At 46.0% G+C, this 23,297-nt stretch overlaps 1 protein-coding gene and 1 long non-coding RNA gene across 3 annotated transcripts in view; one reads left to right on the top strand and one right to left on the bottom strand.

Annotated features, from left to right (window-relative positions):
• LOC119379464 (protein FAM184A) overlaps nucleotides 1–23,297 on the top strand; it is a 628,470-nt gene that overhangs the window by 16,656 nt on the left and 588,517 nt on the right. The gene's annotated exons all lie outside the window — the stretch shown is intronic.
• On the bottom strand, nucleotides 12,539–17,152 carry LOC125756931 (uncharacterized). 2 transcript variants are annotated; one of them, XR_007414886.1, is made up of 4 exons: nucleotides 16,492–17,152; nucleotides 15,119–15,190; nucleotides 13,060–13,124; nucleotides 12,539–12,690 (listed from the first exon to the last, which is right to left on the bottom strand). It is a non-coding gene; the product is annotated as an uncharacterized LOC125756931 (long non-coding RNA). The 2 variants fall into 2 exon arrangements; XR_007414885.1 differs by lacking the exon at nucleotides 12,539–12,690 and having other exon boundaries at nucleotides 12,937–13,124.

The following is a 23,297-nucleotide window of genomic DNA, read 5'->3' as shown; positions in this document are numbered from 1 at the left end:
AATGCCATGTTCCCAAGCTTAACTGTACAAATTTACATTATTTCTTAAAAATATGTGAATAAAGGCGACTGTGTTTACAAACCTTGGCACGTGGATTTATGGTTGACACCACAAGTCTTCATACAAAACAGTGAACTGCACAATCACGTGTAACATGTTTTCATGCCTGCGGGCAAGCTAATGCAGTATATAAGAAAAATGGTACACCAACATGCCTAAGTGTTGCAAGCCTTTATTACTTATCGAGTTTCCTTCATGTGTAAGCAGACACCAAGTTCTCTGTGCATCAGGTGCATAGGCAGAAATTTTTTTCGGGAGGGGGGCACCTACTTGATTTGAAGTGGGGACCTGGCAGGCAGATGTGGTCGATTGTCATTTTAGGCTCTGTATCCCATAGCAAAAAAATTTCACGGAGGGGGACGGGCCCGGTGTGCCCCCTGGCTACGCCACGGCTGTGCATGCCATCTCTTTCGATTGTACTTGCATACTGGCATTGCGAAGTGTATGTGTCGTGCTTTGTGATGAATTTTAGAAGCGAAGCATGTCTTGCTCGGGTCTATGTCCCGCGGCGCCGGCGTCCGCACTCACACTACGCATGCACAACTCTCCTCCATCCGTCTCTCCAACAGCTGTGCATTACTCTCTCCCCTTATCTCCTACCACCTGCTTGCGCTTATCCTTCGTTCTTGCTTCTGCTCTCGCGGCGCATGCGCTACTCTCCTCCTCTAGTCTCCTCTCCTTCAAGTGTGAATATAAAGCGGGTAGAGCGCTGCGCGCGTGAAGTTCAGCGCTTGCTTCGGTTCACACCGCTTGACTCCGTTCCACCTGCTTTTGCTTCTCCTGCGTTCTCGCTTCTGCTCTCGCGGCGCATGCGCTACTCTCCTCCTCTAGTCTACTCTCCTTCACGTGTGAATATAAAGCGGGTAGAGCGCTGCGCGCGTTCAGTTCAGCGCTTGCTTCAGTTCACTCCGCTTGACGCCGTTGATGCTTCCGATGAAGTGTCATGATCCGATTAAGTGTGATGCGGGCTCGACATACCGAAATTCTCTCCTGCGCAACGCCGCGATGAGCGCCAGCGCATGCGCGTCCCCTCCCCCTCTCTCTCCTCTACTACGCTGCCCCCCTCTCGCGCGCCTGTCGACCGCGTTCCGCGCTCGCCCTGTGAGAATTAACGGCCAGGCTAGAGGGAAGACACGACGCGCGTAGCGTTCCTCTTCGCGTTCCACGACGCGAGGTCGGTAGCATGCCCAACGAACGCCAACGGAACGCGATCATGCAAGTTCGCATCGTCTCATGGTCCCGTTTAGTGGGAGATGGTGTAATTTTTTGAACTATACTTTCATAATATTCTCCTGCTTTGAATTAGTGCTCAAGTTGCATTGTGTATGTTGTTTCATCTGTTCAATAATTAGCATAGGTTCTGCGGTGGATGAAAATCTATATTTTTACATTGACACTGAGGATGTCATAGTCTTTATTCCAATAAAGTACTACAAGCAGCATTTATTGTATCATTTGAAGTTTCAACAATTTGTAATGCATTTAAACAAAAAGTCCTGTTACATGTAAAAGAAATCGTTCAGGCTCTGACATATAGGTCAGTGGTTCTCCCCATGGATGTTTCGGGGACCCCTTGTGGACTGGTGGAAGTGATGAGAGACCCCTTGCAGCGAGAGATAAGGGGGGAAAGGGCTTATAAATTAGCACAACATGCAGCGTGACATAGGTGCCTTGTGTTTCTCCGTGGCAAAGAACGGTCAAACTGAAGTGTCACGCCAATTCGATCTCAAAAGCTTGCCAAAAAGTTGTGCGGTCTGCCGCCGCATTTCAGTTGTTTCTTGCTACGCTTTCTCTTCAAATATGCAAGCCTGCAAAAGCACATGTCGTAGAAAATTACAGTAAAGGCTTTACAGCCATCTCATGGAGAAGGGAAAGCATAAGTCAGCTACGCCGCAACGCAAAATCGTTATGCGGTGAAACATACCATAAACTCGGAAGGGGCCGCTGTCATTGGACATATTGTTCCTTCAAAAAAGGCGTATTTTGTTTTTTGTTCAAAGATTCGTTTCGCGGACCCCTAAAATGGCTTCGCTGACCGCCCCTTGAGAACCACTGCATGCTACAGACAGTGCTGGGCAGTATCGAAGATACATGTATCTTAGCTACTATCTTAGATACTCTTTGGGTATCTTGTATCTGTATCGCGATACGTCTCACAAGACGTGTATCAGTATCTGTATTTCTGATACATTGAAGAATGTATCGTGTATCTAAAGATACAAGATACTGCGATCGCATCACCACCATGCGAAACAATAAGCGTTGGATGAATGCCGCTTCTCAAGCGGATACTGCTGCCACTAAGTCACCAGAATAAAGCTGAAGGCCATGACATTATTTTATCTTTCCACCAGAGTTTTCCAGCGAGGATAGGTGATGAGCTGTGGGCGTCCCTATTGGTGGAGCAGTCACGTGGTGGTGCTCGCGTCATCTCGATAGACAAGCGCGCGAACGTACGCCCAGCCGACCTTTCGTTTTATCGCTTTTTCCTTTCAGTTGCGACAGTGCCGTGACACTTGGCAATTAGCAACTGACCTGTGCGCGTACTCCAATGCGCGCGGTGTCTTTTGCACACATTCTGATGCCGCTGTAGTGCATTATCGAAGTTTTTCTTGCGTGGTGCTTCGTTACGAAGTCTGAAGAATGCGAGCATGGGGGATTGCTTTGCGTCTAGTGGCTTTCACACATCGGCGATTTGAAATATCTCGTGGATGTAAGTTTGACTTACATGCACTAAGATTAACTTATATGCAAATAATATTCCAACAGCTCTATAACCACCGGCACCGATGCTGGATCTAATAGAACAAGCATTCACATAACAACCGATATCTTGGCGTACGTCTCTTTTTCTTTTATTCAAAGAGTTTTTAAAATCATAATTTGATTGTTAGCACAAGTTCTTTCTTAGCTGTCTTTCTTTTTCATCCCATACATTACATATGATTCTATAAAGTTTTTTGCTGGTCTGCTTACTGCAATATGCTTTAAGGTACTGCCAAGGTAAGCTCTCTAATTTATTCTCGCTTTTAGCGTCATTTCTGCTATTGTTTACATACTTATAGTCCAGTAGAATTTTCTCTTATGTAAAAGCGATGTTGAGAGCAAATATAGAATGAACCGGGCGCGTCTGGCGTATACAGTAACAAAAATTCTGCTTAGTACTAAGTAAAATCGCGAAATTGAGTTTCCATTGTAATACCAGAGTCCTTCAATACTTCTCCTGGTCATGAAGCTCCCGCGAAAGTTTGATATAGGGACAGGAGCAGCCGCTAGGGGCGCCCTCGCCCGTGCGTGGGTAAGGTATGCGTGGGCATCGGAGTGGACATCGACGTGGACATCGTGGACATCGACGGCATGCGTGGACATCGACGGCGCCCGTCGGAACTGCAAAACGTGATTGAAAGTACCCGCGAACGTTTAGTACATCTTCAGAGTGATGTTACCCTCACGGAAATTCGGGGACTGTCTAATACAGAGCAATTTAGCGTCGAATGAGGCCTTAAAGCTAGAAATTCGATGGCAACAAACGCATGCTTCTTCCGCTGCGCGCGTTATACTACTGCTATAAGCACAGGATTTTTTTTTCTGAAGAATCTAGGGGAACTTTGTGGATGATACGGAGTCCTTCAAGGACTCTGGCGGATCTTCGCGCGTCGCGAAAACGCAGTGGTTGCAACTTTTTGTCGTGCATATCAAATCTTTCAGGCTATACGTGGTTGTATACGAATATATCGCAATATAGCCTCCTATTTAAAGAACCAAGAGCCAGTTTGAATGAATTAGTTCTTTGAAAATTAACGATGATCGAGGGATAGTTCACAGGGCTTTCCCCAGGTTTTCGTGTTTTATTTCGCGTTCATTTATCACTATGGTGCCGTGCCGCGTTTAAACTTCGCTTGCTCATGCAGTAATGTGTAGTTTTCCCAATCCTTCTTTACTGTTTTTACTGTCAAGGCGAAAGCCTTACATGCCTCATCAAACGCGAAAATTGATCGTCGGTGTCCTACGTCGGCGGCGTCAACACGTAACGCAAAAAATGATCATCTCTCCTGAGTACGTATTTATTGCGCTCTTCAGTTGTGACTTCCGCTAAATTATTTTTCTTCATTTCCGGCATCCGTAAGCGTCTCGGTCTTCATTAGGCGTTCATACATATACAATTAGCACGTCAGAACCAGGCTTATTACGCACGACGGTTAGGAACTGTGTATTGATCCATCAGATTCAAACCCTATTAGATTACCAGCACTCAAAACCAAATGTTTTTATTTAGTACAGAAGTTTGTCCTAATACACATGCACAACACATATCTTGTGTGTATATTAAGCGTTTTAAAGAAATCATTCGCTCGCATGACGAAGGTGCGCCTCTTGCGCTGTCATCCTAGCAAACTTCAGCTGGTAGCGCTGAAGTCGCTGTTCCAAGCAACGAACGTGTGCTTCCAATTTTTGAAGCTGCGAGGAACTGCATATAGCTCCGTCTGTTTGGCACGCCACCTCTACGTTTTTGGTGACCTCAGTGCCTGTATAAAAGAAAACGGCGAACGTTGCACTCCTCGAACTCATGTTTTACGGGCATGCAACGAGTAAGTGTGCGTCAAGGCGGTCGATATGCTCACCTTCATTAGCTGTGTTTTTCTCCGCAGTAGCTGTGTCAGAGGGGCTCGTGCACAGTGTCGGTGCAGCCTCAACGGTATCCACATCTGATGATGGTTCCCGACGACGCTTAGAACGCGTTTGCTGTCTAGGCAGGCGAGCTCTGGACGTTTTCGCGCTTGACAAGTACGCCGGGAGGCCACGAAAATCCTCAGCAGCTTCGGAACGTCGCGCTGCGACGTCACGACAACACCTCCGATTATCCACTGGTCCATGCAAATGATGTCACTCTCGTCAAAGTGCTTTTCACAAACGCGTACATGTGGGGAATCGAGTGTGAAACCACCAGTTCCTTGTCGCTGTATGGCGCGCTTCCACTTTTCCCGCCGTTCGGTGTCTCGAGGAAGCGAGAACATCGGCACTTTCTCGTCGTTTCCCTTGTATCCGGATCGACATCCGAGTACGCAGCAGGTACGCGGCATCCTTCCCGACCTTCAGACACAACACACTAGCCACATGAAAAACCATAGGGCCGAAAAGGACGCGCTAACACGCCACAATATTTCGCAGTGACACCGGCAGCGACCTCTGCTGCCGTCAGCGCGATGCCAACAGAATGGACGCAGCGCCGCCCCGCGGCCTCCGCTTGCATGGCACAAAGCTCCCTCATAGAGTTACGGGGCAGCTTCATGACCAGGAGAATATTGAAGGACTCTGGTAATACCACATATTTTTAGGAGCCATTTTAAATATGTTACCAAAGGTATTCTAGAGTCCCAACGAGCCGTTTTACGCTATTTTCCATAGCTATTCTCATAGCTATTGGGGGTTACCCGCAGCAGTGGTCTAGTGGTTATGGTACTTGACTGCTGACCCGAAGGTCGCGGCGGCCGCATTCCGATGGAGGGAAAATGCTAGAGGCCCGTGTGCTTATATTTATGTTTTAGAACCCCAGGTGGTCAAAATTTTGGCACGTCAAAATTTTGTATACATACTTATTACAAATGTATAATCATATCGTGGTTTTGGGACGTCAAACGCAACAACTATTATTAGCTCTTGGGGGTGCCGCCTGTATCGTGTTTCTATGCTTATTCGGTGTGCTTGATACGCAACCGCTTTCCCATTTTACTTAGATATATTTATCTTCCTTGTTTAGGCTTCCCTAAATTATATTACTGTTACTAATCACCAGGTAATCGGAGGTATAAATGGCATTAGTCTGAATAGCGGCGGTGTCCTGTGGTGCTTCGTGCCACTGTACAATATGTCTGTATCGTTTCTGGGGGGCACATGTTCTTGGTGACGTACACCTGTCCGGTGATCCGTTGTTGCGAAAACTGTAATACGTTTACGGGAAAGGTGGAACTCCACAGTAGTATTTGCACCATCGTGCGGAGGCTTCCTATTGAAGTTCTTATGATTACATAGCAACCCGCTAGCTGATCGGCAAGCAGAGCAGCGACTCCCACCAATTATCAAAGCGACAAGCAAAAACCTCTATAATCGAAGCGTATAAAGAGCTGTCATGCTAAGCAGCTAAAGCAACGCCAACTAGTTGTTTTGGAATGAAACTAATATACCTTGAGCAAGAAGTAGAAAACTTTTGAGATGCTAATACACATTCATTCATATAAAAAAATTGGTCGCATTTAATACATTTTCAAGCGAACATTTTCGTGCATAGGCATTTAGTGCTACATTAAATAGATATATAATAAGAAATTTGCGAATGTATCGAAGTATCTTAAGATACAATTGGAATGTATCATATGGGATACAATCATTTTTGTAGTATCTTGTATCCGTATCTCAAATACTTCTAGCTTAAGTATCTTGTATCGTATCGCGATACAATTTCAAAGTATCTTTGCCCAGCCCTGGCTACAGATAATGCTTTTGTTCTACCAGATGGGTTGAACCGATGATTCATGCAATACATCTTGAAGATAAGCGACAGGCAGTAAACGGAAACAGATCAACAGTGATCGAACATGGATGGGTTGATCATTCATCAATGGTCGCATAATTTGTATAATAGATTTGGACATCAACTACAGGTACACGAGGCTGTAGGAGTGCACATGGCACCCACTTTTTTCATTTTTCATTTATCTGCCGGACTCGTGTTCGTGCTATGTGTAATCCTGAATCACGAAAAAGTCAAGTTGTGTCCTGCTGTGACAAAAAGTTCCTACCAATTATAATGAAACCTATTTTCTGAAGAACAGTTGTTTTACTGAGGCATGCAATAATGCCATTTTTTAAATAGGTACTGCACAATCTCATCAGGAGTAGTGCCAACTACACGCGGACGTTCGCAATACAGAGGTGCAACAGTATTATCTTTTCTATTTTAAGGGAGACGTGTCACTCGCGAATTAGTGGACATCGTGCTTAACCTTGATGGACGCCTTCGACATCCATTTTAACGGCGGCGTCATATGGAATAGTAGATGTTATTTACTAAAAGGGTAGCTAGTCTGCGAGTATAAAAGCAATTAAATACTATGACTAATTCAGAAGCACTGTATGTCGTGCCTCAGCGCGCGTAAGTGCTCATTGCGCAAAGATTCGTCTAACTGCTCAGAGGTGCCGTTGACCCTGCGTGCAGCTTGCAACGGTACCTACACGCGCAATAAATGCACATGCTTGTATAGGTGCACGCTAAAATGCCCTTGGAACTCTGACGTCGACGTATGTAAAAAAAATATGCCACAGATGATGGTGTTCGAACAGCTGAGAACGCACTGCAGCCACTTGCAGCTCGCGGCAAAAATAACCAAAACTGCTCAACAGCACACGCTCGTAGAATACACATACGTCTACCTAAAGGTACTTGTCACGCTGCTATCAGCAAATTCTTGGTCGAGCGAGACATCCACGATGTATGGAGAACACACAAAAAATACACGTTTAGCATTTGTCTTGCGGCACGACAAACGACGAACGGAAGTCGGAGCTGAAGGTGCTAACGGTGGCCTTCGTGAGTCCATGGCACCGCGTTAACTATTTACCAATCTAATGCACGCGCAAACACACGCCGATGATGCAAGAAAACAAGTAGGAAGCTCCGCCCTCTCGTTGTAAAGCACTTTGTAAGTATATCAGGCTGTGAAACGTCAACGAAGCATGCCGTGGCTCTGAGGCGTAGTGGTTAAAGTGTCTGCTTTCGATGCTTGTGGTCATGAGTTCGATTCCTGTGTCGTGTGCGATTTGTATGTGTTGTCATATGTGCGTGTTTACATTGATGACCATTTTCTAATTGTCTTTAGAGATAAGTATTGCAGAAATTATTCAGTGAAACGCTGTTCAAGTGCAAAATTTCTTTTTTCTTTTCGCAGCCGCTTTAGGGCCGCCTATTGACATGACACCACGCGTAAGCGCTGCAGGCCGTACCTAGCCAGGAAAAATATGAACTAAAATCCTGCAAAAGCCACGTCAAGGCTTTCTCTCGGAGCCACTTACGGAGTCGCATAATGAATTGACCAGCAGCGGCCGCAATCTGAACGGATTTGCTGCCTGCAGGCGTAGATTCCAGTGAGTATATGACTAACAGTGTAGCGAAACACTCACTAACATCACACCTGCATTCACATCTCTCTCTAAGAGAGCGGGAAGGGTCTGTTTCAATGTATGCGTTTTGGTTGCGAGCGCTCTACGTGTTTTGGTTGCGTGGATGTGTGCGCGTATGAATGTGCCATTTTCTGTGCTCGATTATTTTATTTCAAAGCTGTTTCAACGTGATAACTTTACTCCCTCGGAGGAGTGCTTTCACTCTATCGCAGACGGAGTACTGTACTCCATGAGGACGCGTTGGATCACTCCCTGTCTAGAGGGAGTTGTTTCACGCCGGAAAAAGGAGTGCTGTTGCGACCGGCCTTTGGAGGCACCAGAGACTCCGGAGGAAGAGGCTGGAGGAAGGCAAACTTAACAGAGGTTTTATTTACATGGGCGAGCAGTTTGTTTCTACGTGACGATTTCGTCCTACAGGACGAGGATTTCGTGCCGAATGAGCCCGCGGGGGCTCGTTTTAAAGGGTTTTAAAGATGGGGGAATTTCTGCAAGTTGGGACGGCCCAATCGCGTCCCACACAACACTAATGAGGGTGCCATCCACATTCGCCCAGGTCAGCGTCGTCCACTGGGGCGTGGCCACCGCACTCTGCTGCTGTTGCACCAAAGGGTGCAACATGTGGTCCCCGCCATGTGAAGGCCGTAGGGTGATGGGTCCCACGCTCGGACAGCCGGCCGCAACAAAAGGTCTGCAGCTCCGAAGCACCTCGTCGATCAATTAGTGGGGCTGGTTGTCATCCGCGCGGACGCCGCTATGTCGTCAAGGTAGATTTGGCGACAGGAAACCATTACGGTCGTCTCGCTGAACTCGGATGGGCCGGACTGCACGGCGCCTCACGTCCCATCTCGGGAGGACAATTCAGGCGCTTAAACCATTGTCAAGGCAAGCAGCGCTTCGGCGCCGGGTTCGAAGAACAGGTGACGCCGCTTCCTTTTCAGCGCAGATGCCGATCGTAACAGTGCCCAACGGGACAAGCCAAAACTCTCGCAAAGGGCGTCGGGGCACTCCCTTTGTTCTAAGAGTGCACATTTGTGCGTCCATTTGTGAAGTCTCGACACGATTTTATGACCTTTTATTGACTCATATCACTTCATGTCCATAAACTATGCACAATTTAGCAAACATTTGAGAAGCTGATGATCCTTTTGCAAGCAAGAACTGAATTACAGCTCGCACTTGACAACCGGAGCGAGCAACGATCTGTGCAGACATTGTCGTTTGCTTTCCCCGGCAAGCAGGCGACTACTGAGTCAGAAAAATAACTTCAGTACCTTCGCGAAGAATTAAGAGATAGCGCTGCATAATTCAATCTTAATTATAAGGTGTAAATATTTAAATATTAGCAAACGGTCCTTACTTTTTGAATAGCTCTCATACCATAATAAAGAACCGTACATATATATATATATATATATATATATATATATATATATATATATATATATATATATATATATATATATATATATATATATATATATATATATATATATATATATACATACACACACACGATGGATAACCTGTCATTTATGTTCGTCACGCACTCATGTCATGCCATATCAGTTTTGGTATATATCCAGTTAAAAAACGGCCGGAAGCGCACGAGGACAGTGTCATGTAATCATGCCGTACATGACAGGCATATCATCATTTGCATGTGAGGACTTGTCATTTATGTTTGTCATGCAGTCGCGTCGCGTAATACCAGTTTTGGTGTATGTCAAGCCAGCGAAACGGCCGAGAGCCCATCATGAGCGTGGCATGTAAGTCATGCCATACAGCACATGCAGGACACGATTTTCATGTTACCACCTGTGCTATTGTCACGGCGCGGAATACCAATTTTGGTGCATGTCAAGCTAGCGAAATGGCCACGAGCGCACAATGAACGTGTTATGTAAATCATGCCCTGCATGACATGCATGTCATGATTTTCATGTTACCCCCTGTCATTTATGTTCGCCTTGCAGTCACGTCGCTCAATATCAATTTTGGTGTATATAAAGCTAGCGAAACAGCCACGAGCGCACCATGAGCCTGGCATGTAAGTCATGTTATACATGACATGCATGTCATGATTTTCATGTTACAACCTGCCATTTATGTTCGTCATAGAGCCATGCCACGCCGTAACAATTTTTGTGTACATCAAGCTAGCAAACCGGCCGTGAGCGCACTATGAGCTTGTCATGTAAATCATGCTGTACATGAAATGCATGTCATTATTTTCATGTTACAACCTGTCATTTATGTTCGTCATACAGTCACGTCATGCAGTACCAATTTTGTTATATATCAAGCTAGTGAAACGGCCGCAAGCGCACCATGAGCGTGGCATGTTAGTCATGCTGTACATAACATGCATGTCATGATTTGGGCGTTAAGACCTCTCACTTATGTTCGTGACACTCCTGTCAAGCCATATCAATTTTGTAATATGTCAAGTTAACGAAACGGCCGCAAGATCACCAAGACTGTGGCATGTGTATGATGCCGTTCATGACATGCATATCATGATTTTCATCCCATTACCTGTCATTTATGTTAGTCATACAGTCATGTTATGCCATATCAATTTTGGTATACGTCCCATTAACGGAACGGCTAGGCGAGCGCAAAGTCGTAGTCGGCTAGATAGATAAATTGATACGCTCAAAGTCGCAGAAGTTCGCTAAGAAATGCATCGAATTTAAAATTGGGGCAAGTGTCTACAAAGTGTGGAATTAGGCTTTCGCCTTCAAGTTTTGCAAAAGTGCTTAATTTTCATTTCGAAACGTTAGCAATACATAGAAGGTTTGACAAACAGAGGCAAAGAGCGCTGACTTCAAACTAGTTTTATTTTTTACTTCCAAATAGTTCCAGTTAGTCCTTTTTTACTTCTTCACATCCTACTAAGTCACATCGTGCTGGCCGTCTGTTGTGCACGCTCTCTGGCGTACTGCATCCGAACCAAGGTTCTACCTGATTATGTAAAATGCTTGTTTGGCGGCTTCGCACCGTCCGTCAGCCATGGCATCAGGATGTGTAAAACTTTGCGTTCGGAGTGGCTACGCCAAGCACGCTTTTATCGCGAAGCAGTGTACCTACAGCTTAGAAGCAGCAATCAAGATGCACCCTCAGCCAACAGGAAATGGCGTGAACTGTCGGCCCTGGTGGATAGGACTACTGAGTTCTTGAGGCGGATAACCCTGGCGAAATGGCGTTCCTTCGCGATGTAGAAGCCTCCGACTGTAAGCAACAAGGTGCACACATTTGGCGACGTCGTACCGGCATTCTGAACCTGGGACCCAAGTTGGCTGTGGAGCCTTCGAACACGCCACATGAACTTCTCACAATGGTCAGGCAAGTTGCCCGTCAGACCCCTGAGGCCGAGTGGGACAGATGTGTCGTAGAAAGTATTTTGTCTCGATGTGAGCCTTCAAACCGAAAAATGCCAGCAAAAAAGGTCGTAACTTACTTGAAAAATCGTGCTCTTTCAGTTTTGCCCGCCGATAAAGCGGGCCGTTTTGCCGTTATCTTACGCCTAAGCACCTCTTTAATGCCAATGCCTTCGAGGCGGTGCATTCTGTCGGTGCGTCGCTGTCCGAGAGACGTGCTGCGCATGCGCAAGAAGCAGTGACGTTGCACGGCGCAAAGCTGGCGCACCGCCCTTATGAAAATGTGAGACGAGTTCAAAAAGAAAGTCTAATGACTTCTGACATTTCAGTCATTTGACGCTCTAATGTGTCCCTTTAGAATTTTGTAATGTATTTGAAATGCCATTCAAAAACATATTGGCCGATCATTCTGATGCGTAATAACATGTGATAGTCTGATGCGGATTAACATGTGATTGTCCGATGCGTATTAACATGTGATAGTCTAGTGAGCATGAAACGACCTTTGACATCAACACTCATTTGATTCTCTAATGTATTTCTTCAGAATTGTTTTAATGTACTCATAATGTCATTCAAAAACATATTGACCACCGTCATTCTAATGTGTCCTTATGAGTGACTTTCTTGTGAGTATGAAACATCCTGTTTGCAATGACCCTCGGCCAAGCTTGTGCTTCGTGGCCAATGACATTAATAACATTCCTGAAACAGAACTATTACAGTGCATGATAAGATTTATGATATGTCCGGATGATAGTACGGAATCACATATTAGTTGTGCCTGACAATGTGTTTGCTGGTTGATACACATGCAGCCAAGCATCATACAAAAGTGCATGTATGCACCTTCTACGACACTTGTGCTGTACAAAGGCATTTCTCAACAAAAGAAAATGGATAAAAACATTTGTTGACTGGGAAACATGCAGAGGTTAAATGAAAGAAAAATATGGTGTACACCTGTCATATCTTCGTTTCGTTTAATCTGTCTACTTAACATTGATGACAGATTGCTTTTGATGCGCAGGGTCCTTGTAGGGAATCCATGTATGTGTATCCATGCATGTGTATCCTGCACGAAAGATCGCAGTAAATATATAAGAGTTGCAAAGAAAACTTTATCCAACACATTGTGCACCTTAGAACACTTAGATGTGCTGCCAAGGCCCCGTGCAGGTAGTTGACAAAAAGTACTTTTGTGAAGTTAGAGTTAGTCAAAATTGCATCTTATATCGCATTTCCAATAGAAACTTTCAGCAAATCCTGTAAGAAAACAGGAAAACAACACAGAAGGTCAAGTCCAGCATCAAGTATACATTAATGGAGTTACGTCTAGGGTCTTGTTTCTTTGATCTTAGAATTCCCTCAAAAAAGTTGCAATAGGTTCATGAGCAGGCGCAACATGTCGAAGCTTTTTGTAAAGATTGAAACAAATGCCTACCATAAAATATAAGCTCGACCAGGCTCACAGGTAGAACGCTCCCATCTTCGTCTGCAAGCTGTCGTCTGCTTCAGTTCCACGAACAGGTGAGATCACCGGGTACATATGTTAAGGATACCAGAAAACATTCATGAGTTGGCGCACCACACAGACCTTACAGCTCACACACAATACATACAATGTATTCAGGCAAGTCTATGTTTATATACCAGCAAGGGCCTTGAATGATGGACTCAGATTGCGCTATAAGAACAAGTATAACCTGAGCAACGGCTCATGGCAGACAACTGTAATGGTGCCATTGCAAGCCGAACTTTCAGAAACTTATGTACTTAGTAAACACTATGTGGTTGGAGAACGCAGATTACGATATAGGTCATTTAAATGACAAAAATTACATCAGCTCTGCTACACAATATAAAATGCATAAATTGATAAAATAAGAGTATGTGTGGCCCATGTGCACACTCCATAATGCCGAGCTTTACATATTGTATTATATGATGAATTTGAGCCGTTTAGGAAAGTAATTCTAGTCGTGTTAAAGCCAATCAATGCCTGGAATATCGGTTTGAATTTGTAGTGCTGCAAGCCATAAAAAAAAACCGTTAACCACTTTTGTCAGCCTTCTCTAAACTTCTGCACACATAGTTACATATGAGAATTTAGATTTGTTTCCCATAATAATTACTTCATAAAATTAAAGTAGCACTCTCACAATGAATGCTACGTCTTAGTCGCACAACCTGCAAATAAGAGCGCTTTTTCAGTTTCATGCTGCCTTAAGAAAAGCTCACAAAAGAAACATGAACTTTAGATAAGCACATAATTGAGGTGTGCTTTTGCCACCCCAGCACAGTGGATAAAAAGCTCTTGGAACAGTGCTGCTTAACCATTACAACAACTTCTGTTAATATAAACCAGTATGCTTCAGGAAACAATATAACGACAAGAAAAATATTTCACATCATTTTTCTCAAACAAAAATATAGCAACAAAGGGCACCTTGCCAAACGCAACTGGCATATTTGTCTAGAATTGATAATTATATACATCTTGTGCTCTTTCAAATTACTGTACACATGGTGTTAGTACCAGAATATAACGTAATTCACTGACTTGTATTATCTTCAAGTGGGTTCACCCAACGCAAGTTCGTTTCTCGTAGCAACGACCTTGCACAGTCAGATTAAAATCCTAACCATAGTGCAACTAACTTCTAACAAAAACAAGCGCGGTGCAGTAGTCGCGGAGAAAGCCACAAACACACGCCACTGAAGAGCACCGCGCGCGCATGTGCAGCCGCAGCGTGTTTTTATATCTTCCTCCCCGCGTACTACATGCCAATTATTACTGAGTTTCCTGAAAAGTTACTTCATTTGTACCTGCATCATGAGAAGGCTAGGCGATGAACGTTATGTTTAAAGCAGTTCTATTTCCGAAGTGATAAGCCATCGTACAAGTAGCTTCAGGCGATGATCTCGTGCAGTATACAGCTGTAGTCGATTTCAATAACTTTCGACGACGCTAAGAAGTTTATTTACAGAATCACAACTCGGATACAAAAAATCTTGCAAATTATTCTTCCTTCGGTTTACGATCGCTTCTGAGCGGCGGAATGCCAAGAGCGGGCCACTTTCTCTCTCTCCTCGGTCGCGACCCGTCCCCTCTCCGGGAAAGAGCCATGCTCTCAGTCCTTCCCTCCTACCTCACCTCCCCCCTCCGGTCCCCTACGCCCAAAAGGGCGAGTGTTGCCCTCCCTGCGACACATACATCGCGCAGGCGTCCCCAAGGTCAACCAGTTCCCGAGTAGAGAAGCAGCAGCGGGAAGCGGGCGGGCCGAGCGACAGGCATTCTTGGAATCGAAAAACAGCCAAGGAAGAAGAGCGCCATGACAAGAAACGCTTGCGTTAGAGAAGTACAGAAGCGAGCGGAGTATCGCGCAAAGCAACGCGCCTTCATCCACCCGTTGCAGTTGTAGGTAGTGAACGCACATGGTGAGTGCTTCATACAACCGTATAAAGTGCACAGAAAGCATTGAGCATAGCGTAAAACATACCTGTCTATCATCCTTCCTCTGGCCATCATCCCCGCAGAGTGAACACACCGCCCAGACGATCACACTCGGTTCCTGCGTAAAAGACGTCATGTAATGAAGTAACCTAGCTGTGTAATGGGCCTTTTTCACGGGAGCCTTCTGCGCATGCGCACCGGAAGTGCTACGACGGCGCTACTAGCGGCTAGCGCCCGAAGTATTTTTGGTGACATCCGCCACCGCGAACGGACGTGCGGGCTCTCCGGCTGTCCGTGTTGGCTGTTGCCGTACGTGTAGAGTACGTAGCTCATTTGTTTTTTTATTTTCTTCGCGATGCTGCAGCGATGTGCTGCCGTAGGCTGCAGCAATAAAAGCGGAAAGCCTGCAAACGTGCGATTTTTTAGATTTCCTGCCGCGACGCGTCAGGTGACGAGACGCAAGAAATGGGTACAAGCAATCCACCGCGTCAACGCCGACGGATCACCTTGGATCAATGGCATCATTCAGTCGTATATTTTCAAAATGGGTACTGAAATTGCAGGAGGTGCTGACTGAAATAACTAGCTTCCCCACACTTGCTGAAGTGCAACAGCAAATGCCACCTCATTTTAGACGGTACCCGAACACACGCATATTACTTGACACGGCAGAAATCCGCATACAAAAGAAGAACTTTTTCTCATTACAAGTTTGCAAATACGATGAAATGTCTCGTTGGCGCTACACCGGACTGTTATGTAAGCTTTGTGTCACCATTATATGGGGGAGGAACAAGTGACAGAGCTATTGTCCAACTTTCTGCAGTGCTAGATTTATTTGAATCTGGAGATGGCATTATGGTTGACAAGGGGTTCAAGGTAGACCACCTTCTGCCACTCGTTGTTTCTTGCTTGTAGCACCCCGCTTTCATGGAGCACGACGAGGTCGAGGCCGGTAGGTTGGCGCTGTGTCGTACACTCGATGCGGCGGACATACCGTTCCTCTTTAAACATCCAGCCTTTTATTAGCTGGCGATGCGACTCGCCGAAATGATTGTCTATCACGTCGCTCGTCACCTGCGGCACGGACGACAAATCGCTGATCCACTGACCTCCGGAGTCGCGAAGTTTCTTCATGTGTTCCGCCGAAAACATGATCCGAATGATGCGCGGAAGCACGCAAAATGTTTACGGAAGTCAAGAAGCTCTACCGCTTAGTGGCAAAAGTATTCCAGAAGGCAGACGCGTGAGACACAGTGAGCTAAGCGAAGACGATACAAGGCGCCGCCGCGCCGATCACGAGAGAAAGAACCATTGCCCGATGGGCTCCCTAAGCCACCAGTCGAGCTTTCGCCTCTCGCCGCTAGAGGCGCTCGTTCAACGTGAAAAAGGTCCATTCAGAAATATTCTGGAACTTACCAAAATCAGGCATCCACTGTGCACTCTTCAGCTTTACAGTCCACAATGTACCGTGCACTCGGCGACAGTCTTGTCAAAAGGCTGCTGTACGTCCGCACTCGCCTTCAGTCACAAGACTAGGACCTAGATCGTCTTGGAAGGTACACTTGACATTGAATCAAGTAACCAACGTGCATAATCGATAAACGTGGTAACGAAGCATTGCAGAACACAGCATGGCACACACACACACAAACCGCGCGCATCGTGCACCCGTCAAACAACTAAAGCGCCCCCAAGGACAACTTTTCTTGGCAATGAAGGGAAGGCTATGGGGGCGGAGCTACTGCACATGTACTGCTCCGCGAAATAGTCCGGTTCGGCGCGCGTTTCGAATTTAGTTTTGGTTTGTGAACCTTCCGTACCTCATGTGACGGCCATTTCATTGTTCGAGCGGCCGTCTCAGGCTTATACAGCCATTTGCTAGTGAAATTCGTCAGAAGCTCCCTAGGCGAGTCGTCGGGAAAGGTGGAGGGTGACGAGCGCTCACTTGAAGACGAAGGCGCTATTTTGACTGTGAGGTGCACGTAAAAGGTGCGACGTTTTCACAAGTGCAAAAACGCGAAATGACGCTGCATAAATCAAAACAAATATAAATATCTCCTTGGTGCGCGCTGACCCTCTCTTCAAACAGCGCTCCGTAGAAAATAAAGCAATGTTGTGGTTTTTATTTGTCACTGTACATAAAAAAAAAGTGTATTTATGGCTTTTTTTAACCCGTGTGTGCATGTTGGGAATGTGTTATGGCTGTTCGATTTTGTTATACAACTATACATTTTGATTTGTCAAAAGAAACGCTTTTTTGTTTCAAGTTACTGCCCTCTCCCGTGGATAGAAAGAGGTAGGGATTATGATAGGAGGAGGGAATGGGTAGGGTGTGATAGGCGACACCCAACGTTGCACACAGAGGAGGTGAATGGGACAAGGAAGGAGTGAAGGGAGAGAGGAGTTGACGCCGTGGAGAACGGAAGAGAGTCGCGTGGAGACGACATTACGAGGAGGCGGGGCGGGAGAAGGATGTACGCGACGTTGGGCCAAATCGAACTTTGGTTGTCGGCTGCTTCTGACCAGCGTTGCAACAGCGAGGAGAGATAGAGACAGTAGTTTGAGGTTGGGAAAAACGCTTGTCCGCGTATCTTTGCAACCAACAACATTCTGTTTTGGACATATATGTAAGTGCACCATGCATAAGAACAGTCCCTAATTTTTATCACAACAATAACGAACTTTTTTTCTGTACGTCACCCATTGTCCACAGTTCCAATTCTTCTCCGCCCCCCAAAATCCTTCGCGACGCCGTGCGGGTAATCCCCACTCTCCTCCGTTAATTTCTACTGGACAAATAGGCAACACGGGCCCCTGAGCGAGTGTTCGCAGTGTCACTTGATCATATCTGTTCATATTTGCATATGTGATCGACTCATGCCTTTTAAAAATAAGGAAATGCTTACTTCTATTATACGGCAGGTAATACAATGAACATTGCTGCGGTCGTCAGCAATTCTTCGATCGCCGGTGCATGGGCGATATATGTAAAATATTTACGCATTCTACTGAAACACGATATTTGTGTACATTGCCACACAAATTGTTTATTGCTTGTACTCTCTGAAAGACGAACTTGTCTATTGTGATAAACTGATTTTACGGTGGCGATTAAGGCTATTTAACTTCTTTGTTGTGATGCGCGTTTTGACATTAGGAACGGCAACTGAAAGTCTGAACACTTCATTCACCAGAAATTAAAGTGCACATGGTCATTTGACTCTCCGATGTACACTTAATGTTAAACGACATTAGGCTTTGCATGTCTAATGTCTGTCTAGTGACTCATTAGGAGCGCACCTAGTCGACACTAGACCCTCAAGACTCATTTTCATAAGGGCGGAGCCGCCGCTGCCGCGCGCCTCGGTGGTCTGCGCATTCCAGAGGAGTGACGTCATAGCCACAGCAGACGCACTGGCACCGGCGGGCGTCCAGCTGTGCGCCTCCATTGCGCAGTGGCTGTCTGACGCTGCGCCGGAGCCGCTTGATAGCGCCTCTCATTTTGCGCGCATGCGCAGACGTATCAGCGGGGGTATAGATATAGCGGGAAGGAGCCAGTGTGGTATAGCCATGGAGGAGGAGAGCGCAAATGCTGCTAAGCGGCGCAGAAAAGCTGGAAGCTTGACAACCAGGAAAGCTAAGAATAAGCAGCTGAACCGCAGCTAACGCTACGTATATCCTGGCATAGTCGAGCTAAGCTACTGCAAATTTTTTTCTGCGAACACCCACAAAATTGACGGCCCGTTACTGGTCATTGTAACTTAACGTGGCACCTGCTAGAAGTCGGTCACCTTGTTTTTACAAGCAAAACTAAACCTGCTAACCACCGACGATCCTTTTTTGGTGAAAAATTCCCAGACAGTCATGGAGTTTTTAAAAACTAGTGATAGATGGTTGCCAGCATCATCAATTGACATTAAAGACCTATAATACTCGGTAGCACATGACAAACTCGTTAATGCATTAAGCTGGGCTAGTTGGTATTGATTGTGTTTCCATATTGCTAGCGAACACGCACAAAGGACGACATAGAAAGAGACAGGACAACCGCTAGATTTCAACTGATTGTTTAATTGACATGAAGGGGACAATACATTTCTTTGCGCACACGCAGGTGCCACGTCACAGACAAAGATTTTCACAAAAAGAAAAAGAAAAGAATTTCTCCGCCGCCTATCGATACCGCCAGTTCGCACGTGGTTTCTTCTTACACAGATAGTCCAGTTCTCTTTTCGACAACGCGATGGACGGAGTGCTGACACATGTGTCACCCGCCTTGTGAATTTCGACAGCCTCTACTATTTCCCTCTTTCTCTGTTCCCCGCCAACGTACATCACAGAAGGGGCGTCATATGCTGGGGTACAACCGTCGCACTTCTTGCAGTGCATCGCCAATAAACCACCCCCTGCAAGCGATCGAACAGCCGTGTGATGCTCCCTGAGCCTTTCATTGACGCATCTGCCCGTCTGGCCAATATACACCTTGCCGCAAGCAAGTGGAAGTGTGTAGACGACTCCTGTCTTAAGCTGTTAACTTTGATTGGTGTTTCTTAGCACACCGCGGCTTCTCAGGTTCCGTCACAGCGCAACAGAGCCCAGCCAGCTTGTGAGGAGCCGTGAAAAGGACACCAAGACCGCAATTTCGAGCCACTTTTTTGAGCCGGTGGAAAACGCCTTGAATGTACGGGATTGAAACCCGTAGCATGCGTTTGTCCGAGTCCACCTTGGCCGCATTCCCTTTAAAGCTAGCTTTTAGCTCCCTCAAGAGCGCTTCAGCAACCGAGATCACGGTTTGACGAGGGCAGTCCTTATGAAGAAGTGTAAGTTGTCCACTCAAACTTGCCTGTACATTGTGCGGTCAGGACTTCTGCAGGGCTGCACGCAGGCTGTTCGTCACAATTCCCCGCTTAACCAGCTTCGAATGGGCCGATGTGTAATTAAGGATCTCTTTTTTGAACGTGGCTTGTATATCCAGCATATGCGCACGCCCGTAAAGCAGATAGATAATTCTAAAAACTGAATAGTGCCATTGGCAGGCATTTCATGAGTGAAATGCAGCCCTCCGTACACGCCTTAACAATATCTAAAATGCTAAAAACAGAGCTTTCGCTATTCCGTAAGTTGTCAAGATTAAGAATTAAAAGAAAGTCATCTACGTATCTAAAACACCGGACCACACTTTTATCAAGTCGCTCAGCAATACGCTTATCACACTGTCTTAATAAATTTCACTAAGAACGGGGGCTAAACAAGACCCTATGCAGATTCCATTACTTTGGATAAGACATTCTTCTCGGAAGCGCATAACGGTTGCCGTAAGATAAAAAGAAAGTAGTTCTAAAAAGTTATCAATTGACATGCCACAGGCATTTTGAAAATCAACAGCACCCCCGTTTTCAACGTGATCACGAACTGCCTCTAAAAGACGGTCTTGTGGAATACTATAAAATAAATCTTCTACATCAATGGAAAATGCGAGAAGAATGCTTTATCCAAAGTAATGGAATCTGCATAGGGTCTTATTTAGCCTCCGTTCTTAGTTAAATTTATTTAGCACAGTGTGATAAGCGTATTGCTGAGCGACTTGATAAAAGTGTGGTCCGGTGTTTTAGATACGTAGATGACTTTCTTTTAATTCTTAATCTTGACAACTTACGGAATAGCGAAAGCTCTGTTTTTAGCATTTTAGATATTGTTAAGGCGTGTACGGAGGGCTGCATTTCACTCATGAAATGCCTGCCAATGGCACTATTCAGTTTTTAGAATTATCTATCTGCTTTACGGGCGTGCGCATATGCTGATGTACAGGCCACGTTCCAAAAAAGAGATCCTTAATTACGCATCGGCCCATTCCGAAGCTGGTTAAGGGGGGAATTGTGACGAACAGCCTGCGTGCAGCCCTGCAGAAGTCCTGTCCGCACAATGTACAGGCAAGTTTGAGTGGACAACTTGCACGTCTTCATAAGGCGGACTACCCTCGCAAAACATGATCTCGGTTGCTGAAGCGCTCTTGAGGGAGCTAAAAGCTAGCTTTAAAGGGAAGGCGGCCAAGGTGGACTCGGACAAACGCATGCTACGGGTTTCAATCCCGTACATTCCGGCGTATCCCACCGGCTCAAAAAAGTGGCGCGAAATTGCGGTCTTGGTGTCCTGTTCACGGCTCCTCACAAGCTGGCTGGGTTCTGTTCCGCTGTGACGGAACCTGAGAAGCCGCGGTGTGCTAAGAAACACCAATCAAAGTTCACAGCTTGTAAGATAGGAGTCGTCTACACACTTCCACTTGCTTGTGGCAAGGTGTATATTGGCCAGACGGGCAGATGCGTCAATGAAAGGCTCAGGGAGCATCGCACGGCTGTTCGATCGCTTGCAGGGGGTGGTTTATTGGCGATGCACTGCAACAAGTGCGACGGTTGTACCCCAGCATATGACGCCGCTTCTGTGATGTAGTACGTTGGCGGGGAACAGAGAAAGAGAGAAATAGTAGAGGCTGTCGAAATTGACAAGGCGGGTGACACATGTGTCAGCACTCCATCCATCGCGTTGTCGAAAAGAGAACTGGACTATCTGTGTAAGAAGAAACCGCGTGCGAACTGGCGGTATCGATAGGCGGCGGAGAATTTCTTTTCTTTAGGTGAATAATCTTTGTCTGTGACGTGGCACCTGCGTGTGCGCAAAGAAATGTATTGTGCCCTTCACGTCGATTAAAAAATCAGTTGAAGTCTAGCGATTGTCCTGTCTCTTGCTATGACAAACTGCTTATATACGTATACGCACCCTTTTCATCGAAATAAAACTAGTTGGAAGTCAGCGCTCTCTGTTTGTCTCGTCCCTTTCCAAACCTTCTATGCGCTATTAACATTTCGAAATGATTGCACGCCAACTTGCCTAAGCATCAACTCTTTCCAGCTGCTCAATTTTTTTTACCACCTCCGCCTAAGGTTTGTCCATCGGAGCGGACGACAGAAGTCGCCAATACTACCGAACATACCAGTTGAATTGCAAATCAGTTCTGCGGAATCCCGCAAGGTGGCGGAAGGGTTAAGAAAGGGAAAGTAGACAACCACCCGTTTTGTAGCACCTTGTGGCTTCGTGCTACAAAACGGGTGGTTGTCTACTTTCCCTTTCGTCTCCATACCAGTTGAATGTTAGTGCTGTCAGCGCCCTAGCAGAGGCAGGCCATGATGAGTGGCATCGGAGAGAGCTGTGAAATAACATGAGGAAGAACAACACGCGAGCCATGGCTTGAGCGCGTCTCTGTGATGTGTGCAATGACACACCCACTAGGCACACCTTTACTAAGCCAGAACTGTGGAACAGCCATGACTTCAGTATTGGAACCTAGGCCGTGGCGATCGCGCGAACTAAATGTACGACCGATTAGACCACTCGGCTGTGGTGGAAGCGTGCCGACCCAGACCGAAATGTACCAACGTCAAAACTTAAGGCATGAGTCCCCCCCCCCCCCCCCCCCCCCCCGTAAAAAGATCCTGGCTCCGCCTCTGGTTTGCTTCTGATATCATTTGTTGCAATTAACTGCGTCGTGTGGGCTGTGTCGCTGGCCTAGCGCTGATTGCATTCCGAAATATCAGTGAAGGCAAAAATTTTTTTCTTTTGTGTTTTATAGCCGAGTTGTGCATTGGGCGTCTTGACAATGCACGAAACACAGAGGGCCGCTCAAGATAGGAATAATTTAAATGTACCGATCACATTGTTTGATTCCTTATCTTACTTGCTATTATTAACAGAGTGGTGTACTTGTGCTGCGTTACTAGCTCAGTCAAGGTCACCTTGAGATAGAGCAACGATTGCAAGAAAAACTGCAATAACAACGCAGGTGTTTACGCTTTTTGTTTGTCCGCATAGCGTAGACCAGAAACCGCGCCTGGCTATGACGTCACTGCGCGTTGCCTAACAACCATTTGGCACTACTCTGCCTCGCTTTGCATAGGAAGAGAACCATATGATTGTGTTGCTATGGGCGAGTGAACATGAAAAAGACAGAAATAGGAAGAATGAGAGAGAAACACAAAGAAAGAGAGACAACGAATGACATCGAGAGAAAGAGAGAAAGGAAGAAAGCATAACATAGCCTTGTATAGCATGGGGGTGGGAGAGAGAAGTGAAGGTGAGGCGGAGAGGAGGTAACAACAAAGCTGGTGACATGAAGTTCGGAAGAATTCAAGTATGAAGGCACTTATACTATATCGGCGCGCTGCGGGCCA

The sequence above is a fragment of the Rhipicephalus sanguineus genome, chromosome 1 (genome assembly GCF_013339695.2).
Source record: "Rhipicephalus sanguineus isolate Rsan-2018 chromosome 1, BIME_Rsan_1.4, whole genome shotgun sequence".
Taxonomy (NCBI): domain Eukaryota; kingdom Metazoa; phylum Arthropoda; class Arachnida; order Ixodida; family Ixodidae; genus Rhipicephalus; species Rhipicephalus sanguineus.
This window is presented reverse-complemented; position numbering and strand designations above follow the sequence as displayed.